This window comes from Pyxicephalus adspersus, chromosome 11 (genome assembly GCF_032062135.1).
Source record: "Pyxicephalus adspersus chromosome 11, UCB_Pads_2.0, whole genome shotgun sequence".
NCBI classification, from domain to species: Eukaryota; Metazoa; Chordata; class Amphibia; order Anura; family Pyxicephalidae; genus Pyxicephalus; species Pyxicephalus adspersus.
The window spans coordinates 40,901,882-40,912,809 of NC_092868.1; the positions used below are offsets into that span (position 1 = coordinate 40,901,882).

The following is a 10,928-nucleotide window of genomic DNA, read 5'->3' on the forward strand; positions in this document are numbered from 1 at the left end:
CACACACACACACACACACACACACACACACACACACACACACACTACCTGATCCTATAAAAGCAGATTTCCACAGAGCTGAAAATTCTAAATAACAGTCATTCCATGCAAGTCTCTCACTATATAACTAGTGCTCTGGGAACAACAATACCCATAACTCTTATAGCAGGTTAAGGATTCCAACCACAAAATCAAATTACTGATCAATAAACATTCTTTGCAGCCTGGAAACAAAGTAGTTTAAAGCTTTAAGGTTTCTGCAAAACAAGACAACCCTAAGCACTGTGGTAAGCAGACAGACCCAGGAATTTAGATTTAAATGTCTTGCGTCACTGAAGAGAAAACAATGACATAAGGTCAGCTGGAAGAATCACTAAGTGCTAGAGGGGACCATGGAGATCAACACTCCTGGAAGTCCTCTCCTCCTTCTGTGTCACTGTCTGTATCTGTCTGTCATTTACAACCCCTATTTAATGCACAGCGCTGCATAATACATTGGCGCTTTATAAATCCTGTTTATTATTAAACTGTCTAGAACCATTCCTAAAACAAATGGAGCAGTATTCAGAAACACTGATTGCAAGAAACTTCACTTTTATATTTTTTGTTTTTTAAATGGCAGCGTTCTCCCCAGACCCAGGCACCACTGAGCACATTTTGGTGACCACCCGGCTGTTTTTGGGTGGTCACTGAAGAGTTGGGTCACAATACAGGGGCTGCCACCCACCTACAATTTCTTCCCACCTGGCTCAAAAAAAATTCTGGGTTAAACATTGAATGGGTACATGTTTTGTTCAGTTACCTCTACATCAGGGTCAATGTGAACAAACCTTAAAATTTTCAAAATGAGCCAAGTACGACATCGCTTTCACAAGGAAGTGCAAGGAAGTGATGAAATTGACCACATCAACCATTCTACTGTTATGCTATTGTAGGTTAGAGAAAAGGATCTTCCATATCTCTCAAACTATAGCAGACCTGCATTGTATTTAGAAGTCCACAAGAAAATAACACAACATTAGGGAACAAAAAGAAAAAAAGGTTGTGTCAGTAACCGATCATTTTAGCACTGACCTCACCAGCCGTTGCAACAAGCTTTATATACAAACAGGAAGTCTTTGGCCTGCATATGACCTCCTCCCCTCCCATTCATGAAAGTCTATAAATTTACATGTGACAGCAGCACACATCAGAACAACTCTTGTACCACACACCCACTTTTAGTCTATAGTTATAATTCCTATTGATGTCAAACAGATAAGGTTATTATAAAGAATAAATCATTGTGAACCTTTGCAGCATGGAGGGCCTGGGGTTTATCATATTTGTTGGTACTTTACCTTTTCCACATGTACAAGTCACAAAAGTCACACTAAGTGTACGTAAACTTTTCTAAATCCTCTAGTCACGCTGCCTGTGAAAAGTTGCACTAAGCAACTCATCCATACATTAAGGAAATATTATTATTAGAAATAACCAACAGCCTCCCAATTACTTTTCTTGAGGACTGGATCCTGGAAAGATGAAATCCCTCCAAAAACAAAGCAGAAATTTTTGGTCGGCTAAGATTTGGGCTTTTGAGCAGAACTATAGCCTGATACCAAGGCTTACCCATTACACCATTCCTTCCACCCAACAGGGTAATACTTTCAGCATTGGTAACATGGTCTTTTCTGAAAGGCACCAGTCCTACCATTCGCCAACAAGTTGTACTGGACAATGATTTGTTATGTGCAGTATGAAGAGTAATTGAGTACCAATATACAGGGGCTGCTTTACAGCTTAAATCTGAATTTATCACATTCTTTAAACAAGATCATCACAGGTTAGAAATTGTAAAAATTGTTTTATTTTCATTTCATCAGTCTGTATTGTACACAATATAGGCAGCAATATTCCCAGACCAGCCTGAACACATCAGAGATCCCTCCAGATATGCAATACCCTCAAAATGATTCAAACCTTCAGATTCTAATTGCCTGGACTTTAGCTGTTGGTTGGTTTTGTAATGCTGAATACACAGATAAGAGCTGTTTTACCTGCCGAATTGGTTTGCCCTGAGGTCTGCAAAGTCCTGACACAGCACATGCTTGATTAGCAACTTGATTTTTTTTTTTGTTTTTTTATAAGCGCCTCCCCACCACAATCTAAGGTGACATGACGATGGACAGCTGGTGACATGGTGCCATATAAATGCTGTATAATATTATTAATAATAATAATGGAAAAAGACAATGACCGACATAAGGCCCAAATTATATTGAAATGTTAATTTTCCTATGCAAATCATGGGAACGGAGACCATAAATAAATGAGCAATGACCAAGCTAGTGTAATCGCCAAAGACATGCACTCAATGAAAATCTCAATCAGAACAGATTAATCATTAATTGCCTTTCCTGTTTTGAAAACTAGAGGTGGTGCATAAGGAAGCACCACAATCTGATACAAGAACAATGAGATGTGCTCAGCCTAAGCTTTGTGCGTCAGCTTCCTGTCATCGTCTAACATACATCAACCAAGACACAACAAAAAAAAAAAATTTCAAAAACACTGGCAGACCGCGATACTACTTCATGTAAACAAAGATGGCAGCAAAGCCGAGTACAGTCACGGTCTGTGAGCGCTTCTCCTGCCACTAATCTTTCAGCTCCATCCTGGTTACACAAAACAAGCAGTTCGTTCAGTTAAAAGAACACACAATAAGAAGTAACCCTCATCATGAGGACAGCACGTGATTTAGGAATATTTACATAATACTGTTGAACCAAGAAGGCAAATAAACCATTAAATGCCCTTCGCAGGCCTTTTAATAACCGACTTCTCATTCCGCTAAGCCAGTAACACCGGGGTAAACAAGAATCTAGGATCTTAAACTCAGGAGTGAAACGTAACACTTATCAGGTAACAGAATATCCCATGAATAAATCACAATAGGGATTCACAAACTCCTGCCCTTTCACAGAATGCAAACGGAGAGGATCTGATCCATCAGTCAGCATGCAGTATTGCCGGGTGAGGTATCACATGCTACATGGATCCAGTGGGGCGATGTAGCCAAGCCTGGCCATACTTGATCTATCGCCCTGTGGGATCATCATTCTTCCTTCCAAAACCTGGTGCTTGGCAGAAACTTTTTCGGACAGTCAAAGGTTGCATTTCTGGGCAATTCGGATTTGTTTATAGCTTGAAGCAGGCAAACTCTCCGGAGGAATGGAAACTCCAGAACGGTTCAGTGTTCTCCCCGGCCCCTCTTAGCTGGGTGCACCACCCGCCACTTTTCAGTAGCCACCCAGCTGTTTCTGGGTAGTAACTGATAAATTGGGTCACAATACAGCAGCTGCCACACACCTACAATTTCTTCCCACTCGGCTTAAAACAAATTCTGGGTTGAACACTGTCGGGTCAACGATTGCAAATAAGTGGGGAAGTAGGAGACACCAACAGCAAGATCACGTAACCAATAAAACAACATTTCCCCAAATTTTTAGAAAGGGGGAACCCTTAAAAAACCTTTCAGATGGTTAGGAATTCCTGCTATTATACCCACAACTCACAGTACATTAGTGTGATCGGTAGGAAGAACGTCTCTGACACTGCTGGCCAGTGGGAAGAATGTCATCATTACAGATAGCCAAAAAGATTGGTGTCACTTAAAGCATACCTAAACTCAGAAATTTCACTTTGTATAAAAAGGTAGACAACCCTTTTATGTAAGATAAAAATTGTTTGGTTGTTTTAGGTGCACCACTTTTTTTTTGTTTTTTTTCTTTAAAAAAGGGTGCATCACCGTCCCCCAATTCCCGATCGCCTAGGAGATCGAGAATGAATAGGAGCGCAAAGCCTCCCGGGATACCTACGTCACGCATCCTGGGAGGCTCTTGGGTGCTCCTTCTCAGCATACCCGAGCATCTCGGGCATGGGCAGAAGGAGCCCTTCCGTCAAAAGGGAAAACAAATGCCGATCTTACACATGTGCAGTGAGATCGGCAAGTTTTTTTTTTTCCCCCCATCTACGTCACCCGATCTCGCACCTGTGTTGGGTGACGTAGGAAGAAGAACCCGGAAGAAGAGAAGATGGTGGCTGGCGCACCGGCCCAAAGACAGGTGCCAGGACCCGATGAAAGAAACCTCCAGATCGTTCGACTGCTCTTCAGTATTGAAGGCAAGTATTTTTTTTTTTGTTTTGGGTGAGGTTTGAGTTTACTTCCTCATTTACCTGAAAGTCATAAATGATTCCAGGAACACCTTGCAAACTCTAGGATTCCATGCAACCCTGGTTGAGAAACACCGCAAAGAACGTTTTTGTGTATTGAGGTGAACCGTGATGGGCCAACTTATTCAATAAATCAGAACAAACCATACAGAAACCAGCGTTTGTTACGTTGGGACCTGAAGGCCGTTCTACTTGAAGAGCTAACCATGCCCATCCGAAAGACGAACCTGCCATATAAAATAAAGGAAGCCATTGCTGGTGGGGGGGGGGGGGAATCACCACCAAAAAATATTAGGTTTGCTCGAAGTTCCTTCATCTGCAGAGATGACCGCTGATGCCGGCTCACTGGTGACCTAGAATGGTGCCAATGAAGGAATCGCCAATGGTGCCCATAGCCTAACACGGCACGTTTGGACGCGCCAGGGAAACTCCTCCACATACGTTGTTTTTATTAAGAATCGCGCTCATGCCAATAACAGACTGAAATCTATTGTTTTCCTCAAACCCGTCCACCATAATACTTTTGAATAACGTAACAACGCAAACACGACAACTTAAATACGCATTGACACACTGCGATTTTCAGCTTAAAATCCCTACCGGCGATCTGAATATTTATCGTAGCACCCCAACAATCGCACAGTCCAATGGTGGTGCAAATTTTGCAACGTATAACAGCGCTAATTTTTCTTGCATTCTATTCGCTCGCCAGACACCATGCGGAAGGGACAAAAATCGCAGCGGTAATGAAATCGTTGTATGTATGGGCAGCACAGGCAGGACAATAGAGAATAATGAGGACTTTAGGCAGCCAAACATTAGCCCAGGCCTCTGGGAGAGCCCTCCCATTCCCTCACTGCCCCCACACAGCATGCACAGGAGGGGGCACTTACCTTCCCCGATGCTCTACACCATCAATATTGGTTTGTGTGGAGCCCGCAGAGAAATGGAGCCAGGCGAAGGTAGGTGAGGGCGTCTGTGCCCGGGTCAGTGTACACCGGGGCAGTGTGGGAAGATGTTCCCCTGGAGTTCTACTATCCTGAGGCCTACAGCGATGTCACAGTGAGCTGAGTGATGGATAGGGGGGGGGCCGGCTTCTCCCGGTGCTTGACTCTCTGTATGTGTGTGTGAGACACCACCGACTCCTCCTCTCCCTCCCCTCTAGCGCCGCCCATACCCCAGCAAACCGCCAGGTGATTGGAAGAATCCAGGAACAGGCCCCGCCCTCTATATACGTACGGAGTGACGCAGCCCACTCATACAAACCTCGAAAGTGATTTAAACAAAAAAACGTAGGCAAGGGCGAAAGAGCCGAAGCTCAATACATACGGGTCTTTGTGACGTCACGGCGCTAGGGCTGCCGGGAGTTGTAGTGCCCAGCCGTGCTTTGTAGTCCACCATGGCTTTCCAGGGTTTTGTTCTCAGCACACAGTGCCAGCAGAGCTCTCACCTTGCAGCATTGCTTTTACTTTTTAATGAGTTCACAGACTTATTAAAGATGTAGACTTTGGATGGAGTCAGGAGGTGCATTTACCCCAAAACAGCCTTTATTTTTTACACGATTGTAAGCCCTTGGGGGCAGGGTCCTCTCAGCCTCCTGTCTGTATCTGTCTATCATTTGCAACCTTTATTATTATTATTAATGCACAGTACTGCGTAATATTTTGACTCTATATAAATCCTGTATATTAATATTGCCATGACCATAAGGTGCAGAAAATCAGCCAGACATTTAAAGGGAACTAAACTCAAAATCCTCCACAACACAAAAAATAGGCTTACCTTCAACCTGGCAGGGCAGTCTGATCCATCCTGAGGTGTCTTTTATCGGGTCCCGCGTCGTCCCGGTATCCATCTCTAAGCCAGGGAGCTGCCATCTTCTCTTCTTCTGGGTTCTTCCTAGATCACCTGACCCAGGCCCAAGATTGGGTCACGTAGGTTGGAAAAAAAAAAAAAAAAACTTGCCAATCTCACTGCGCATGCATGAGATCGGCAAATTTTCCTCTTAAACACAAAAAGGCTCCTTTTGCGCATGCCCGAGATGCTCAGTATCTGTGTAGCCTGGCGATGCTGGAGGACGCCGCGGCCACGTGGGGACCAGGTACTTGAAAACTCCCTGGCAATTCCACCCCAAGTGTGGCCCAGGGTTACTGCTTTTGGTATGGATAATTCACCCAAAAACTCAAGCCCTTAGTGTTTTCATGCTGTAACAGAAACTATCCTCTCCAAAAATTTGGCAACAGATTCACAGTTAACTTTAGAAAGCTGTATTTAGTGAAATATAATGCTAACCATACTGAAAAAATAGATTTAGAACTTGGAAATACTTTAAAACAGCATTTTTCGGAGACCCTCGTTTTAATAAATATTGAACCTGTCAATAAATCCATTATTTTCCACTTCCTGTAAAAAGGGGGGATATTGCTGTTCATTCTGCAGTTAAATCTTTCCATTCCCCAAATGTAGTGCCATTCATAATACAAATTAACTAGAATCTACCTTACAGACTCCAGTGTTGTTGAGCTGTAGAAATAAACACATACTTTTTTTTATATGTTCTCTAGGGTTCTGCTTCAGTTGGATCCCAGTGTTGATGAGTTGAAGTCTCTTGCAGTCACAACCTCGCTTATTAAAAAAGAAGCACGCTCACAAATAATGATCTTCACCTAGAATAAACCGTGCCTTGTGTTTTTTATTTCCTACTTATAAAAAGTGACAGCTGTGTCATCCATTATTATTATGACTATAATGAAATGTTTGAAGAGGGCTGGGACACAGCAATTGCAAAACTCCACCAAATAAATTATATATATGCTTCTTATAATTCTAGTCATTTGATTCACTAGTTGCTGCTTTTCCTGCCTTGTGCTCGTTAGATTATGCATCTAATTAACTCTTATTACATTGAGATGCTGGACAACATTCTTTTCCTGTAGACTGATCCACCTTTACCTTTTAGACCTCCAAATACCTATTCCATTGCATAAGCTGTTTTATAAATTTTATGGAATTATTGTACATGCAATACAATTACTCAAGTGTAAAATAAATATAATATAATAAAGGTTTTATATAGGCTGTGACATGTGAAAGCTTTTTTAATATTTTTTTTTAATGAACACTGCAAAAATATCTGATCCAGCTATAGGATGAAAAAGCTTTGAACATGTCTTCCAGTTATACTACAAAGTTGTTATACTGTTGCATAGGAATCCGATAGAGACTACAGTTGGCATTTTTAACACAGGTATGGTTCACTGTTGTCACCATCAGGGAATCGGCCAAGGAAGAAGCAATCACTTTGTGCGCTATGCTGCATGGAGCGCAGCTGAAGCAGGAGCCTCTCCTGCCTTTGCACTGTGCAGGACTAGGCTGCCAAACCAATACGGTAGCTCTATCCTGCAAAATATATCATTGGAGTGCAGCTTTTTGTGTAACCAGCAGTAGTAGTGAAAGTAAATGACTTTGTTAGTTACCAAAGTTAACAGTAGTTGAGCATCTAATGGCTGGTTGTTGCATTGACTACCAACCAGCAGTACATCTGCTGTTTAGCTTGATTACTAACCACTATTTTAATTATAAGTTTGGCACTTCTGTCTCTCTTTCTTCTGTGCCTGACCTACCCTAGCCAAGTGCTGAGGATGAGATTGGATGTGGATCAGATGAGGCCAAGCACGAGCGAGAGAGAAGCAGAAATATAAAAACAGGTGGGGCAGATCTACTGGGGGTATGTCATTAAGGTCTGTCAATGAGGTTGTATCAGTGGGGCTCATCACTGGAGTATGGTCATCAAGGCCTGACACAGGGGGTCTGTTGTTGGAGTAGTATATAGCAGTTGAGTGTAGGGGTATTTATGGTTAAGAAAGGGAGGAGGTAAGGAAACTTGTTAACTCCATTTTTTATTACCTTCTTCATGCACCAAAGGTTTCTAAAGTTTCATTTTAGTTTTGTATTGCTAAATTTAAGAACTGTGAAGGACACATTTTGGCATGCTCACTTGCAACCGTTGCAACCATTTATGATGTACAATGTCTTAAACCCAAATATTAGTTATTAGTTAAGGGTTTACATGGACAAACATGCAACTGTTTTATAGCTTTTCACTGCTCAAAAACACAACCACAAAGCCCTCCCATTAAAATTGAAACAAATGAGGGGTTTTCAGCTGTTCTGGGAGTAGCTTCATTAATGGTTTACATTTAATGACAACTGGTGTAGACATATTAACCAACTTTCAAACAGTTTGTGTCTTTAGGATGTCTTGTTCCCAGGGGATTGAAAGTATGGCTGAATGTTGGGGTGCAGGAAAGAAGACATATAGAGACTGAAAAAAATACAGGAGACTAGAAGATATAGGATCTGAACAACTGGAGGTCTAAGAGACAGTTATGGTGCAGGCTACAACTTGTGCAGACAGCATGAGATCTAAGACACATAGGCTTTACATTTCCTTTAGCTACCCCTTTTACAAAAAAAAAACAACATTATACACAAATGCACTTACCCTATTTATCCATTCGTTTCTTACAGGCACCCTAGATGAATTAGACTCAGCCCTTATCTGAAGGCTGCGCACTGTGGCCCATGACCATGGTTGGGCCAAAGATTGAATGCGGACTCCTAGACCAGAAGTTCATGGAAGTGCTGGGACTTGGGGAGAGAATGTCGAAGTTTTCAACAAAGCACAATAAACGTTTACTGAATATAACAATTGACAAACCTCAAGAAATCTCAATTATATTAGGGCCTATTCCCATAATAGATCTACGATGCATTTTCAAATACACTAAATGCTATTTATGTTAGTTTGTGCTGTGTTATGACAGCCTGGTCATTTGCATACGCTTCCGAATACCCCTTATAGCACCAGGACCTGTTTTTAGAGTTTTGTACATTTTTTTGAGGACAATTTGGGCTTTCTTTTTTTTAATAACATTTAATCTGTCATTTTTAAGTGTTTTTTAAAAAATAGGTTTTAAATGTTTTCATATAAATATATATATATATATATATATATATATATATAGTACATGCAAGGACTGTTATTATTATTAATAATAAACAGGATTTATAATGTGCCAACATATTGCACAGCACTATATACACAAACAGTATCTACACAAGTTTGGTTTGAGTTCTCATGAATAAGGATAATCGGTCAAGTTCAAAGCACAAAAGCTGATAACTCCAAGCTGTTTAGGTGTAAGCTCTAAACCTTTATTCGGATGCTAGATGTTCGTCATCTAAAAAGAACGTTCTTTATTGTTTTAGGTGCAAAACTAGTGTTTGTACAGTTTACCACAATCTTATTTAATGATCTGTCCTACCAAAATCACTAAAGGTATGTACATATACCTGAGACAAATGGTTGTGCTCATCTCGGGTGAAAATCTGACTTGTACAGCAGTCACCTCTACCCCTTCCTGACGTTGTTCCTCAATTCATTATGGTAGATTGATAAAACACTGATTGGGAGGAGAACACAGTGGAGTGCTGCTCATCCTCTCTCCTCCCATCACCAAAGAACAGAACGGCACTATGTGTACAGTGCTTATTCATTTATCTGTCACTGGAAATGATCACAAAAGATCGTCTCTAGTGACAATTCTTTGATGCCTGTACAGGACTTAAATGACCAACAGGAAAGACCACTGTTGTTTCATAATTGAAAGGATGCAGCAGGGTGCCTTTTATCGTTCCCTCCCATTTCCATAGAACAGAACAGTGTCTGTACAGCATTTGTTTGTTGTACTGTCAACTGAAAAAAAAAATGTCTTCCAACAACAGTTATTGTCTTTATGTAATTTAGGATTATCATGTTTATCCTGTATCGGTAAGTCACTGATATGGAACAAACACACAGCTCAGGAGTCCAGAATTCACTGGCTGCATATTTGTTTAGCAAAGTTGGTTTCCATGCTTGTTTTCTGACTGGTTCCCTTTAATGAAGTTTGCTCCACGGGAAGTCTTACCACTGTGATTGGCCTTTCCATTCACTAGCTGCCTTGTTAGTGACATATTCCTTAACAAGGAAACTATTAAAATGTACTACTTGATGTTCATTAATGCTTGCATGTCCTGGGGCAAAGAAGTCTGCTTATTAGCCATCCATATCACTTGATTTACATTATATTTTAACACTCAGCTCTTGTTTTTATTTTTGTAGGCAGCCTTCTCTGTTCTCCAGCTCATTATTGGACTCTCTGTAGGAGATGCAGCCAAATGGCTTTCCTATTCCCACTTGTCCCATCTTTATTAACCAGCCAGTCAGTCTTAAAACAGCCAATGTAATCTCCAATCAAATGCCTGGCCATCTATAAAACACCTAATAACTTTCTCAAGCAAGTGAAGACAGCCAAGAGAAACACCAGTGTTAGGGCAATGAAAGAAGTCAGCTGCGATACATTGCATTGATAAAGCTTTCATACATGTATTTCATCTCCTTTAGCTTGGAGATTTAGCACATAGAACAGTAGACATTTCATATTCGCACACGGCATGGAGCATGATTATAAATGCCAACAAACAGATTTGAAAAATAATAAGGCATAAGCCGTATTCTCTTCTTGCTGTCGGTTATTATCAATGCTAGGTTTAGGATTTTAAACAGGGGCTTGTGGGCCAGGTGTTATCACAGACACCTTTAATGTTTAGCTTATAAAGTAAACCTGACCTGGCCAGGGATATGGATTTCCCTGCAAGTACCTGTGTTA

General features: G+C 41.2%; 1 protein-coding gene and 1 long non-coding RNA gene across 6 annotated transcripts in view; one reads left to right on the forward strand and one right to left on the reverse strand.

Moving 5' to 3' along the window:
* Nucleotides 1-5,339, reverse strand: part of RERE (arginine-glutamic acid dipeptide repeats) — a 199,129-nt gene extending 193,790 nt beyond the window's left edge. For 3 of the 5 annotated variants that reach the window (XM_072426390.1, XM_072426379.1, XM_072426381.1), the window contains exon 1: nucleotides 5,109-5,337. The gene's annotated coding sequence lies outside the window, so the exon portion shown is untranslated. Of the gene's footprint in view, nucleotides 1-5,108 lie in introns of all 5 variants that reach the window. The other 2 variants (XM_072426388.1, XM_072426389.1) reach the window with 2 other exon arrangements.
* LOC140340928 (uncharacterized) lies at nucleotides 4,985-8,926 on the forward strand. Its single transcript, XR_011922765.1, has 2 exons — nucleotides 4,985-5,177; nucleotides 8,746-8,926. It is a non-coding gene; the product is annotated as an uncharacterized lncRNA (long non-coding RNA).
* The last annotated feature ends 2,002 nt before the right edge of the window (nucleotides 8,927-10,928 follow it).